Below are 12,638 nucleotides of genomic sequence, written 5' to 3' on the forward strand. Positions count from 1 at the left end.
GGGTCACTGACTTGTCAAGGTTAGTGGCTGGGGTCAGGACTTGACCAGGTTTCAGGTTGAAGGATAAAGGATCAATCTTGTATCCCTGCCCAAACTGGTCCCAGGAAAAGGGACTGTTAGGTTTATTTGCATTAGCGTGCCCTTGAAGTAGAAGGAGAAACAAAGCCATTAGCTAAAGGAATGAATCTTTGATAATGAAATTCCAGGTATCCAGAAACCTGATTTGGGAGGGAGAGGCTTTAAAAAGGCAGGGCCTTCTGTAATTTTGTGGACTTGCACCTCACAGGTAAGTACCACTTTTGCCAACTTACAAAGCCTGTCCTACGTTTTGGTCCCCACCACCTACTCCCTGCACTCCACTGTCCTCTCTGTAAGGTCAAGAACTGTGTCCTGTGTAGCAAATCCCCAGGACCTAACACAGGACCTGACACGTAGGAGATTGCAACCCATATTTGTTTTTTTTAATTTTTTAAAAAGATTTTATTTATTTAATTCCCCCCCCTCCCCCAGTTGTCTGTTCTCTGTGTCTATTTGCCGCGTCTTGTTTCTTTGTCCGCTTCTGTTGTCGTCAGCGGCACAGGAAGTGCGGGCCGCACCATTCCTGGGCAGGCTGCTCTTCTTTCGCGCTGGGCGGCTCTCCTTAAGGGCGCACTCCTTGCGCGTGGGGCTCCCCTACGCGGGGGACACCCCTGCGTGGCGCAGCTCTCCTTGCATGCATCAGCACTGCGCATGGGCCAGCTCCACACGGGTCAAGGAGGCCCGGGGTTTGAACCACGGACCTCCCGTGTGGTAGACGGACGCCCTAACCACTGGGCCAAGTCCGTTTCCCTGCAACCCATATTTGAAAGAATAAATTGTAGCACAACCACTCCTGCCTGCACCCACCCTCTACTAAGAAGGGGAGTTAATGAGATCAGAAATAAATAAGGGGCAGAGGAAGAAGGCTTGGATAATATAGAGATACATTTAACCCTAATTCTGAAATTAAATAGCTCTTGCCCATTCTCCAGAATAGAAAAGGAGACTTGGGGCCTCCTGGCCAGGGCCCAGGAACTCTCCCCAGAATGAGGGTCACAGAGTCTCCATGTGAAGCAAAGAGCACCTGGTCAAACTCTTTCATTTTGCATACAGAGAAACTGAGGCCCATAGAGAATAAAGTGACATCTCATCCCTCACCCCCACCACATTCCTTCAGCCCTGTCCACCCAGAGCACTAAAGCTTTATTGTCAGATTACGCGGAAAAGGAGTCAGACATAAAGTAGCAGAATTCCCTGCTGTTTATTGACCATACCCTCTGACCCCCTCCCACCCAATGAACAGTCCAGTCTCCCCCATGGAATCAGCAGAGCCGAGTTCCAGAGGTGGGAAGGGAAGATGGGATAAGGAAGCATAGCACGAGGCTCAGCAGTCACCACTCCTCAGTTGGGCCACACCATCTTCACTCCCAACCTCTCTGGTTCTTCAGTAGATGACATACTGCTCGCCTCTCTCTTAAATCTTCCTCCCCTTCTCCCCACCCCCTTGCCTCAGGCTACTAAACTAGAGACGAAGGGCTAGAGCTGGGGAAGGTATGGGGGGGGGTGGTCAACGACTTTTATTCCAGCATCCAGCCTATTACCATCAGGAGAAAGAAAGCCATCCAGGCTCCTGCAGGAGAGAAATGATTATGAAACAGGATTAGGCGGCTTTGACAGTCTGGGAAACGCCCTGCTATGGAAATTGGTTTTTAAATTTAGATACTCCACTTTGGAGGATTATCTAGAAATCCATTCCTTCGTTCTTCAACAAAGCTTTCCTGGGATTGACTGTGTGCCTGTTCCTAAATTAGACTGGAAGTAGAGGGATACAGGGATGAAAGGCATGGGCCTTTCCCTCAAGGAGATTGGAAAAGTTCAACTGGGAAGAAATTGTTCAGGAGCCTAGATGTTGGCTGACTCCTATGGTGAGCATTTGATCTGATTTCTCCTGGTTTGTGTTGTCGAGCCTGAAAATCCCTGAATCCTATGGATCAAGCACCACCATTTTTAAGACAAACATCATCCTAGTTACATGCTGCGCCCTGACCAGTCCTCTCACTGATTGGGTAACTAGGGTCGATCATATGAAACTGCCAATTCTTACATAGAAAAATGGCTATTTCATGTAGTTCAGCCCAATACTACCTGCTAAGCTCTGTGTTAAAGGTTTTATATGCATTAAGTCCATGCAACTTTAAGACATCATCTTAAGGACAGAGACTGAGAGTCTCCCAAAGTTAAAGTATCAGGGAGTATCAGAGCTGAAGCTCCAGCTCTTAAACACTGTGCTAGATCTGGGCCCTGGCCCAGCTGGGAATGCAACTCAGTGGGAACCTACTTGAGCCCCATCCTCATCCAAAGGAAGCATTTTCCAAATGTGTTCCTTTGACAACTGAGTCTCAGTTCATCATTCATACAGTGGGGGTAAACATTAGCACTAACTGCAGAACTGTTGTGAAGAGTGCGTGAGTTAGTCCATGTAAGTGCTTAAAACAGTGTTAGGCACATTCATAAATGGCAGTTATTATTGTTTTAGGAGAGTATACATGTTGGGATGTGACAAATTCTGCTCAGGAAAGCCCAGAGAGTGCCCAGGCTTTTCAGATCCCTAATTGTGGGAGTTTTCCACCAAGAAACCAGAACCAACTACTTCACCTGAGTTGAGCTATGCATTTGGGAATGACTGAGGCCAGGGAATGGGAGTGGAAAGGAAAAAGCATGTATAGCTTATAAAGACTTGGGTTCTTACTCTGAATAGGGCTGCTGTGTACGTATAGTAATCTAGGTTATGCCTTGTCCTGTTATGTATTGTGCAGTTCTGGAATTGTGTAAAACCGCAGCCCTGACTCTAAGCTCTAGAACTTGAAGTTATATTAGATATTGCAGACTGGAGACTTGTAGGCTGAGTGTAGCCTGCAGAGATGGATAAACTGTCTTGAACATTGTTTGTTTCTATTTAAATTTGTTGTCAACATTTGAAGATCTGAATTTCTAGTTTCTCTTGGAAAATGGGATCTAGCATGTTTGGTCTAAATTTCCACAAGGCAACAATCAGCTGGAACAGAGTGGTGGCTGCCACCTTAAATGCACTGTCAGTCCTTTGTGAACCCCACAAGTCCTCCTCACTTGCTGGTGTTACCTGTCTGGCACTGTAGGCATCTTGAATTTTCAACCCAACTACTCTAAGTTATTCCTGGAGAGTTTCAGGTTCTGATGAAGGATAAAACTCTGATTACTGAGAGTACAATGACAACTCTGCTATGTACTGCTGAGGAAACTGGGGCTCAGAGAAAAAGAATGAGTTCTCCCAGGTTACAGAGTTGGGCAGAGACAAGACCCAGACCCTGATGCAACCATTGAAACTTCACCAGAGCAATCCCTCTACACCCACCTGCTGGGCTCCTGAAGCTGGAAGCACTGGAGTCTGAAACCATGAAGAAAGATTGGGCTTACAATGTTGTCCTGGTGGGACAAGGCCGACACTCTGCCATTATTTAATGAGGATTAGGCAAAGGGGCTGGCCTACGCTGTTGAACCTGAACTCAGACGGGGTGGGATGATGACCTTACAGAAGGATACTGGCCTGAGGGATAAACAGCCTGGGAGAGTATCTGCTGTGGCAAGAAAGGTGAGAATGGGAGAGAGAGGCAGAGACAGCTCAGACTACAAGCTTAATGATGAGAACAGGAACTGGTGGGGGGCGAGGAGTCAAAAAGAGAGCATGGGCTGGGGGCAAGGGCTGGGACTTACCGAGGGAGCGAGGGCAGGAAGCGGGGAGGGAATACAGTGCAGGGTCAGTGCCTCAGAGTGGTCATTAGAAGGCCATGGGGCAGGAGTCAGGGAGGTCCCCAAAGGCTCCTTTGTTACCTTTTATTCGGATGGGCCCGTACACCAACCAGCTGTCGCCGCCTTCTAGGCTCGCCTGCGCTCGGCTCTCCCGCGCTCGATTCCTCTCCGAGGGGCTCTTCGAACTGTTACAAGACTGTGGGCGACAAAAGCAGCATAGCGCGTCCCTTTCTCCCCAGCCCCAACCAGGGTGGGACTTTGCCCCAAACCCCAGACAGCCCCGCCTCTTGTCTCACCCTTTGGGCCATTCCAACTGACGCCCTGGCCCCAGGAGGATAGGCCAATCCCCAGCTGCGCACGCCTTCAAGCTTCAATTTAGTCCCGCCCCGAGGACAGCGCTGCTGGGACTCCCGCGCCCCGGAACTGCCGGGCACACGAAGGCTGCGGCGGGGCTCAGGAGCCCCCAGGGCTGTCCGCTCACCGGTTGGCACGAGCGCCCCGCCTGCAGGTCACACAGGGTCACCCGTCCGTGCAGGTAGAGCGTGTCGCTGTTCAAGAAGCGGAACAGGTTGAAGGCCAGTGTCACCTCCAGAGAGACCCCATTGTCCCGCAGGTCCTCAAGCAGCCGGTTGCTGACTGGACAGCTGTGGGGAGAGGCAGCGACACCGACTGCTTAAGAGCCCGGGCTTCGAGTGGAGGGGGAGGTGTGGGTGGACAAATACTGACCTCTCCCCTTTTACCTGTCCAGCTGAGAACTTTACAAGGATGATCTCATTTCATCACACTAATGAGGACAATACTTTTGTCTTTTTTTTTAAAAAGCAGATGAGGAAACTGAGGCTCAGAGAGGTGGAGTGGGTTGTCCGAGCTTTTGCAGATTGCAGCCTAGCTCCAGAGCCCACACCCTTAATCACTAGGTTCTATTTCCTCCTGACAAAGAAGGGATGACATGCTAGGACAGAGCTGGTGGTGATGTGTTTCAGAACCCCGGGTCTGGAGCAGGCAGAGACAGACCAGTGCGTACTTGGGAAAATCACCCAAACTCTCTGAGACACCTCCCCCCGCCATCTGTAAAGTAAAGTAAATAAACTTCATAGAATTGTTTGAGGAATTAAGAGATGAGGTATATCTCACAGTGCTCTGTAAAGACTTGGAATTAATAGGAATGAACTATGACCTAGAAGTTAGGAGTCCCAGCTCCTTCCCTCCACCATGAGTTGTTGAGGGCAAGAACTTGGCTTTATTTATCTCGGTGTCCCCAGAACCTTGTAAGGTCTGCCACTTTCCAAATGTGTCAGCCTCAGTTTCTCCATCTATAAAATGGGAATAAAAATATAATTATTGCCTACTATGTATAATGAGGTTTACATGAGTTCACATATATGGTGTAATTCAAACTACCTGGCACAGAGTATGTCAGCATCAGCTATTATTCAGCTATTGAGTGTAATGCATGTTGAATGGATAGCATTGCATAGTACCTTGAAATAGTTTTGATTTTTACTTTCATTTCTATAGGTCCTCGATAATTGAGGGGAAAAAAATAAAAGGCAGTAAGACCTAAGGCAGGCTTTAATCTCCCCAAGTGTGAGTTTACTCATTTGCAAAACAGGAATGATAATGACACTGGCATTCATTCAACAAAAATTCACCCAGCACTAACCTTCTCCAGGTGTTAATGCACCAGAAATACAGTAAAGTGTCAGGGTGTGTGCTCTTGAGAGGCTCATGGGTACAAAAGCCCCAGCACAAGCCATGTCCAAGGGCTGGCCTGGCTGCATCAGCAGAAGTTCACCAGGGCCTGACAGACCCTTACCTCTCGGTCACAAAGCGGTGGATGGCCGTAGTAACACCCGTCCTGGAAATGTCAGTGCTGGCAAAGACCTCATTGGCCACCAGAGCAAATCGGTCTGGATCGCTGCTTGTGGCTCTGAGGACCACGTAGAGGGGCATGCCAAGGGGGGTTGTTTTGTTGTCAAGCGGAGACAATAACAGAGGGTCCTTGAAGATGCCCAGGATGACGACAGTGTCCCCAATGCCTGGCACATGGATAGTGTTATATCTGGAGAGGGACAGGGATCAGACCCTCGCCACTGAATCCCAGGGGAAGGGACTCACCTTCTGCCTCAAACCCTAGGTGACTGAGACTAGTAGCCATAAAGAATAAGGGGAGAGGAGGAGCAGATCTGCTCATCTTCCTCCTGGACTTCCTAAAAAGTGAGGGGCCACCTTAGAGGTCCCCAGACCTAGACCTTCGAAACCATCCTACCCCATGGTAAGTTATATAAGCAACCCATAATGCTTCCTAGGAGCCCCTTTTCCACTAATGCTTTTAATCTCAAACTAAGAGATGCTTTTGTTTGGTGGATGGATATCGGGGGCCAAATCAACAGGCCGCATCCTGAGGGCATGGGCTCCTTTGGCCTGGATTAGAGATAGCAGTGAGAACTCAGGAGCCCTGTTGGGGCCCAGCTAGAGAGGCAACTGACAGGGCAGAACTCACGGGAAGGAGACCACAGGCTGCAGGTGGGTCTGGCTCGCGTTCACCACCAGGGGATATGTGCAGCTGAAGTTGAGCGTCCTGGAGTCAGTACTAGTGAAGCCCGGGGAAACCTGCAGGAGCTGCACCTCCAGAGAGTACAGGGCGTGGCTGCCATTGGTCTAGAAAAGACAGGAAGGCATCATTACCCTCACATCTCCAGGGGAAACACCTCCCATCTTCTCTTCATTGGCTACAAGTGGGAAGAAATGTTTATTTTGCTGCTGTTGTTTCTTTAAATAAAAATAATCCTGGCTGACGTTTACTGAGCACGGACTGTGTGCCAGGTACTGTAGCTTGACCGCAGAACAAAATGAGGCCTTGGAAAGTTAAAAGACTTTCCAAAAGCAAGTAACAGAATCAGAATTCAAAAATCTCTGTCTCCAGTGTCCAGGATCTTAACCTCTACGCCAGTGGTTTTCAAACTTCAGTGTTTGTTTTAGAATCCCTTGGAAAAATAATTAAAGAATCAGTGGGGAACTTGTTAAAAATGCCAAGACCTGGTTTCTATCCCAAGATTCTGAGATCATTTTGGTATTTTATTGTTTACATAGTTTTTTTTTTAAGGAATCAAAATAACTGTTGTAAAGAAAGAGGTTAAGGGAAACGGACTTTGGCCCAGTGGTTAGGGCGTCCGTCTACCATATGGGAGGTCGGCGGTTCAAACCCCGGACCTCCTTGACCCGTGTGGAGCTGGCCATGCGCAGTGCTGATGCACGCAAGGAGTGCCGTGCCACGCAAGGGTGTCCCCCGCGTGGGGGAGCCCCACGCGCAAGGAGTGCGCCCGTGAGGAGAGCCGCCCAGCGTGAAAAGAAAGAGCAGCCTGCCCAGGAATGGCGCCGCCCACAGTTCCCGTGCCGCTGACGACAACAGAAGCGGACAAAGAAACAAGACGCAGCAAAAAGACACCAAGAACAGACAAACGGGGACAAACGGGGGGGAAGGAATTAAATAAATAAATAAATCTTTAAAAAAAAAAAAAAAAAAAAGAAAGAGGTTAATTAACAAGGAATACTGACAGGGAGTTTTAGAAGTATAGCTGTGGCCTTAGCTGTTTCATTTTGAAAATGCCAGCTCTCCCATAACCCAAGCAAGAGACCCCGTGAATCTCTGGGTGCAGGACTGGAAATAACAGTGGCACACAACTGGGAGGAACTAAAACCTCTTTAGGACAATCTCTGAGTTTTCAGATGGAGCCCGGAGAGCCTCAGCAGGCGCTCTTCCTCCTCCTCCATTCAATCAGGGCTGCTCTGCTTTTATATATTTGTTCTTTTTTAATTTTTAAAAAATTTTTAAGGAAGTACCAGAGATTGAACCCAGGACCTCTTATGTGGAAAGCAGGCACTCAACCATGAGCTACATCCGCTGCCCTATATATTTGTTCTTTATTATTTTTTTAATTTCTCCCCACCCCCTCATTGTTTTGTGCTCGCTATCTGCTCTCTGTGTGTGTTCATTGTGTGCTCATCTTCTTTTTAGGAGGCACCGGGAACCGAATCTGGGACCTCCCATGTGGGAGGGAGGTGCCCAATGGCTTGAGCCACCTCCACTCCCACTTGTTGTGTCTCTCATTGTGTTTCCTTGTGGTTATTTTTCATTGCATCATCTTGCTGCGTCACCTCGCTGTCTTGCTCGTCTTCTCTAGGAGGCACTGGGAACTGAACCTGGGACCTCCCATGTGGTAAGCAAGTGCCAAGCTGCTTAAGCTATATCCACTTCCCTCTATTTGTTCTTATATTCAGCTTTTATGTAAGATTGCTTCCAAAGAAAGGAGATGGAGCATTGGTGACAGGAGCACAAATCAGCTCTGTTAGTAACTAGGTGTATGACTTGGGAAAAGTCCCTCAACTTCTCTGAGCCTTAGATTTCTCATCTATAAAATGGGAACCTCACAAGATTATTGTGAAGATTTAACAAGATAATGTGGAAAGCTGATTTGGCTCAACTGACAGAGCATCCACCTACCAGGGTTCAAACCCAGGGCCTCCTGACCTGTGTGGTGAGTTGGCCCATGCACAGTGTCGATATGTGCAAGGAGTGCCCTGCCATGCAGGGGTGTCCCCTGAGTAGGGGAGCCCCATGTGCAAGGAGTGCACCCTGCAAGGAGAGCTGCGCTGCACGAAAAAACACAGCCTGCCCAAGAGTGGTGCCGCATACACAGAGAGCTGGCACAGTAAGATTACGCAATAAAAAGAGACACAGATTCCCAGTGCCGCTGACAAGAATGCAAGCGGACACAGAAGAACACACAGCGAATGAATACAGAGAGCAGACAATTGGGGGAGAGTGGTGAAGGGGAGAGAAATAAATAAAATAAAATAAAAATTAAATTAAAAATTTAAAAAAAACAAGGTAATATAAGTAAAAAGGAATTGTCCTGTGTGCAGCATGTGGCACCTGGTCATCATTAAAGGGCTCCTGCAATAACTGACAACAGCTGGCGAACAATAGTTTGGAAACCGCTTTCCCAATCCATCAAACATCTTGTCACCTATAAGACATTCTCAGTTTGATGGGGGACAACATGGTCTCTTTTCCCTCAAAAAGACTGGTCTGATGGCTAGACTTGACTCCATTCTGGAGAATTCCTCAGACAAATGGAAATAAAAGTTGTGATTTCTACCCGTACTCAATCACTCCTTCCCCAGCCCCTCCCCAGCCACCTCCACAGTCCTCTTCCTATCAGAAGGCCCCAAGGCCCCTCCCCGCTCGCTTACAGAGAGGCAGAGACCACAGGTGCCCTCCTTCTTCTCCACTACGAAGGCCTGGTCACGGCGGCCCTGCTCCACCTTGCGGACATTGGGGCATCTGGAGAAGGCGCCATCCCTCAGGATCCAGTGACGCATTTCCAGGAAGCAGCTGCTCAGGACCACCTCGATTTCCTGCGGCCGGCAGTGCAGAGCCACCGACACCATGGACAGCTCTGCAAGAGGACAAGAGCCCAGGCAGGGGCCTCCTGAGGCTCCTGGGGTGATGTCCTGGGAGGGGCAGCTAGTTCTAATCCATGGGGAAGAGGCACTATTGGGAAAATATCCCAGCCCACAAAGACAACCTGAAACAAGACTCTCCCACAGGAGGTGAGACCCTTGCACCCATGTTTGCACAGTGGGATCCCCTGGCCTTCTCAGGTCCACTCAGAATCTCTTTGCCAGGAATTAGGTCTAAAAAGCCTCAAGAGCCATCTTCTGCCAAGTGGGCTCAAGGGCGGAAAAAGCCAACCTGTGGAAGGAGGAACCAAGCTGGTGAGGAAGGGGCGAAGCAAGACTGAGAAGAGAGTGAGGGACTCCTGGCTCCTGCTAGATCCTGGTTCTCTGTTCAGGTCCCCTGACAGCCTGGTTTGAGCCTGCCCTTGGCCTCTACCAGACACACTCTTAAATAAATTCTCCAGTTTTCTCGTAGCTAGCCTGGTTGGTTTCTGTTACCTGTCTGGCAAGATTATTTTTTGAGATATTAATTTGTTTTGTTCTCTCTGATTTTCCTCTTCCCCTATTCCCAGCAAGTGGTTTTGAGGAGCTTAAACTGATTGAAGTCAATGGCTCTTTTATCTTATAAAAAAGCCTAAACTAAGTGAAGAAATTGCATTGAGGGGGGGACCAAGAGAGGGCGTTTGGGAGCTGGGAGGGGTGGAAGCCCTAGGTCCTCTTCAGGACTTCCTCGTCTCCGAAGCCAACACATTTTGTTTAGTTGTGTGTTTTCTATGTATGTGTGCATTTAATACTCACCCTTTCCCTGCTCTCTTCACCTCCTTTCCCCACGGTCTTTATTGAATTTGGGACAAAGTACTTAAAAGTTAGTAATTAAAAAGTAAAACTAAAAACTGAAACATAATGAAAAATGAGTGTAAAACATTTCCAGACTTGTTTTATTACTTTGAATTTAAAGACTTTTTTCCCCTTTCTTTTTTTTTCTTCAAGTGCTCAGTGTTTCTATCATGACAGGCACAAGTGGTCAAAGTGAGGGGCTCTAATTTCAGAGTAGGTACTTTGTACCAATGTGGGGGGCAAGGGGGTGAAGTCCCTCACGTAACTTCCTGCTGTTGTGATAGAGTGCCAAATAATAGTAATATCAACAATAGCTAACGCTCGTTAGCGCTATAAGGTATATTTACTCTTATTATCCCCAGCAGAAGAAAATGAGGCATAGTTCAAACCCTGGCAGTCCTTCTTGCAGAATCCATGTTCTTACCCACAGTGAGGATAGAAATGAACAGAAAAAGAAAAGCCGTCTCATTTCCAGTGGATGGAAACACACTGACTTTGTATTTTTTGTGGGTGGACACAGTCAGCGTTGTATATGTTGGCTCATAAACCTCATCTCACCGAGAGAGAGTCTGTTCAGATGACGACACTCCCTAGAGGGGTCGGCACTTGGGGTTTTGACTAAGAATGGGCTGGTCACTTCTACCTCATCCAGCCCAGCTCAGCTTCCTGTGAATAACCCCTCTCTGCAACAGAGTATTCCAGGGTACTGCACCAATATTTCTTAGGATGAATATTCTGGGGACAGATAATGCTTGAGAAATGCATGCTATAATCTGCTCTAAGAGTGTAACAATGGACAGCAGGATATTAAAGGCTTTGAGAAGTCCTGCAGCCAAGAAACTGTTTTGTTTACTCCAGAATTTCCCAAATATATTCAATAATAGAACTTTTATTTAGCGCAATGCCTATTGAAATCCTGCAGCACTGGTTTCCTACAAAATACGTTATGGAAAATACTGGTCCATAAATTAAGCACTGCCTACTTTTGAACATAATAGAAGGTTAATTCCAAAGCTGGAGTACCCAATAGATGCCAGCAAAGCAAGAACGCCAAAGAAATATTTTTTCGAAGGAAATTTCTTAAAAAAAAAAAAAAGTAATCTTTTTGGGAGAATCAGAATTGTGTTAAACTTAAGTGTTTTGGGGGTTAGAATTATTTTGACTGTAAATGACATATATTGGGACCCACCTATTTTTCAGTGCCCAGAACCTAGCTTTAGCCTTGTGAGGGGGTGGGCCTGGGAGTTTGTTGTACTGCCTAGGAAAGACCTTGTAAATTCAGCCTTCTAGTAATGTGTGCCACACATTACTTGCTCCAACAATGAGACTTTTGCCTCTGTTTCCCTGCCTAGCCCTCCAGGTCTCTGCTGGGACTATACCCCTAATCTTTGGTGGATCATCAGCTCCTTCCCCCATGAGGGCTTAATCTCCGGCCAGTGACTGGCGATTAGTGGTTGAGTGTTGACAGATTGTACATTCTACCTCATATGCTCAGCTACCTATCCTCCCACTAGAAATCACCTCTACCCAAATGGACTCTCTAGATGCCATCTGACTAAACCATGCTGACTCTCTTCATAGCCTTTAGACACAACATCCCTCTGGGTGTTCTGCCCAAGACTGTCAGAGTTATCACGCCCACCATGGCCCATACCTCTTCCTTGGCTTTACTTACCTGAGGTCCTCAGACTTACCTGAATGGGCATAGTAGCTGTCATTGCACATACAGTCCCCAACATTTGTTGGATATTCATCCAAAGCACAGGCTCCGAGACTACTACTGTGTGTGTGTTTAGGGGAAGTCTGACTGGTCCCAGCCATGGGAGAGGAATTTTTTGTCCCCAGAGAAGTGGGGCTAAGGGCTGCTGGATGAACAGCTGTTGTCTCAGGTGCCTGGCCTGTAGCAATGCCAGCACTGGAAGCAGAGTCTGCTGAACTGGAAGGTATCTGCGAGACTGTGCTGTGCAGTGTTTCAGACAGCTTGCTTATCGTGTGAACCGAGCAATTCATGCTGCTCCCAGCAAAGTCTGTTGTTGGGGCTGTGGGTGCATCTGTAGTTAACCCTTCTTGGGTCTCAGACATGGTTGTTCCAAGAACAGTTGTCCCAAGCATGGTTATGGTTAGTGAAGTGGTGAGGTTAACTGGAATGGGCTTAATACTCATTGCCGTGGATAAAGATTCTTTTGTGTCATTGGTTATGCTCAGTATTGTTGGGGCTGTAGTTGTAGCTGACTTCACTGATGGTTCCAGTCCATTGACTTTGCCTGATACTGATGAGGCAGCAGTTGAAGCTCTCTGATTCACTCTTGGGGTCTCAGTTGAAGTGGCCTCGCTGAATGAGGATGTGGTTCTGGATGTGCCTCCCTGGTCCTTCATCGGAGAAGCTGTCATGGAAGTTGGCAGTATCATGCCCTTGGAAGGTGGGGGGATGGTTGTTTTTGATTTCCCTTCTTGAATCCCACCTACTTGTGCTGTCTGCTCAGTGGACCCAGTAATGTTGCTGGCTTGTGAAGTTGGAGGAGGAGCTGATGTTG

At 47.8% G+C, this 12,638-nt stretch overlaps 1 protein-coding gene across 1 annotated transcript in view; it reads right to left on the reverse strand.

Annotated features, from left to right (window-relative positions):
- CEP85 (centrosomal protein 85) overlaps positions 1-4,174 on the reverse strand; it is a 43,779-nt gene extending 39,605 nt beyond the window's left edge. The window contains exons 1-2 of the mRNA XM_058304070.2: positions 4,101-4,174; positions 3,886-4,000 (exon numbers count right to left, since the gene is read on the reverse strand). The gene's annotated coding sequence lies outside the window, so the exon portion shown is untranslated. The remainder of the gene's footprint in view (positions 1-3,885; positions 4,001-4,100) is intronic.
- Between the last annotated feature and the right edge of the window lie 8,464 nt (positions 4,175-12,638).

The sequence above is a fragment of the Dasypus novemcinctus genome, chromosome 9, assembly GCF_030445035.2.
Source record: "Dasypus novemcinctus isolate mDasNov1 chromosome 9, mDasNov1.1.hap2, whole genome shotgun sequence".
Taxonomy (NCBI): Eukaryota; Metazoa; Chordata; class Mammalia; order Cingulata; family Dasypodidae; genus Dasypus; species Dasypus novemcinctus.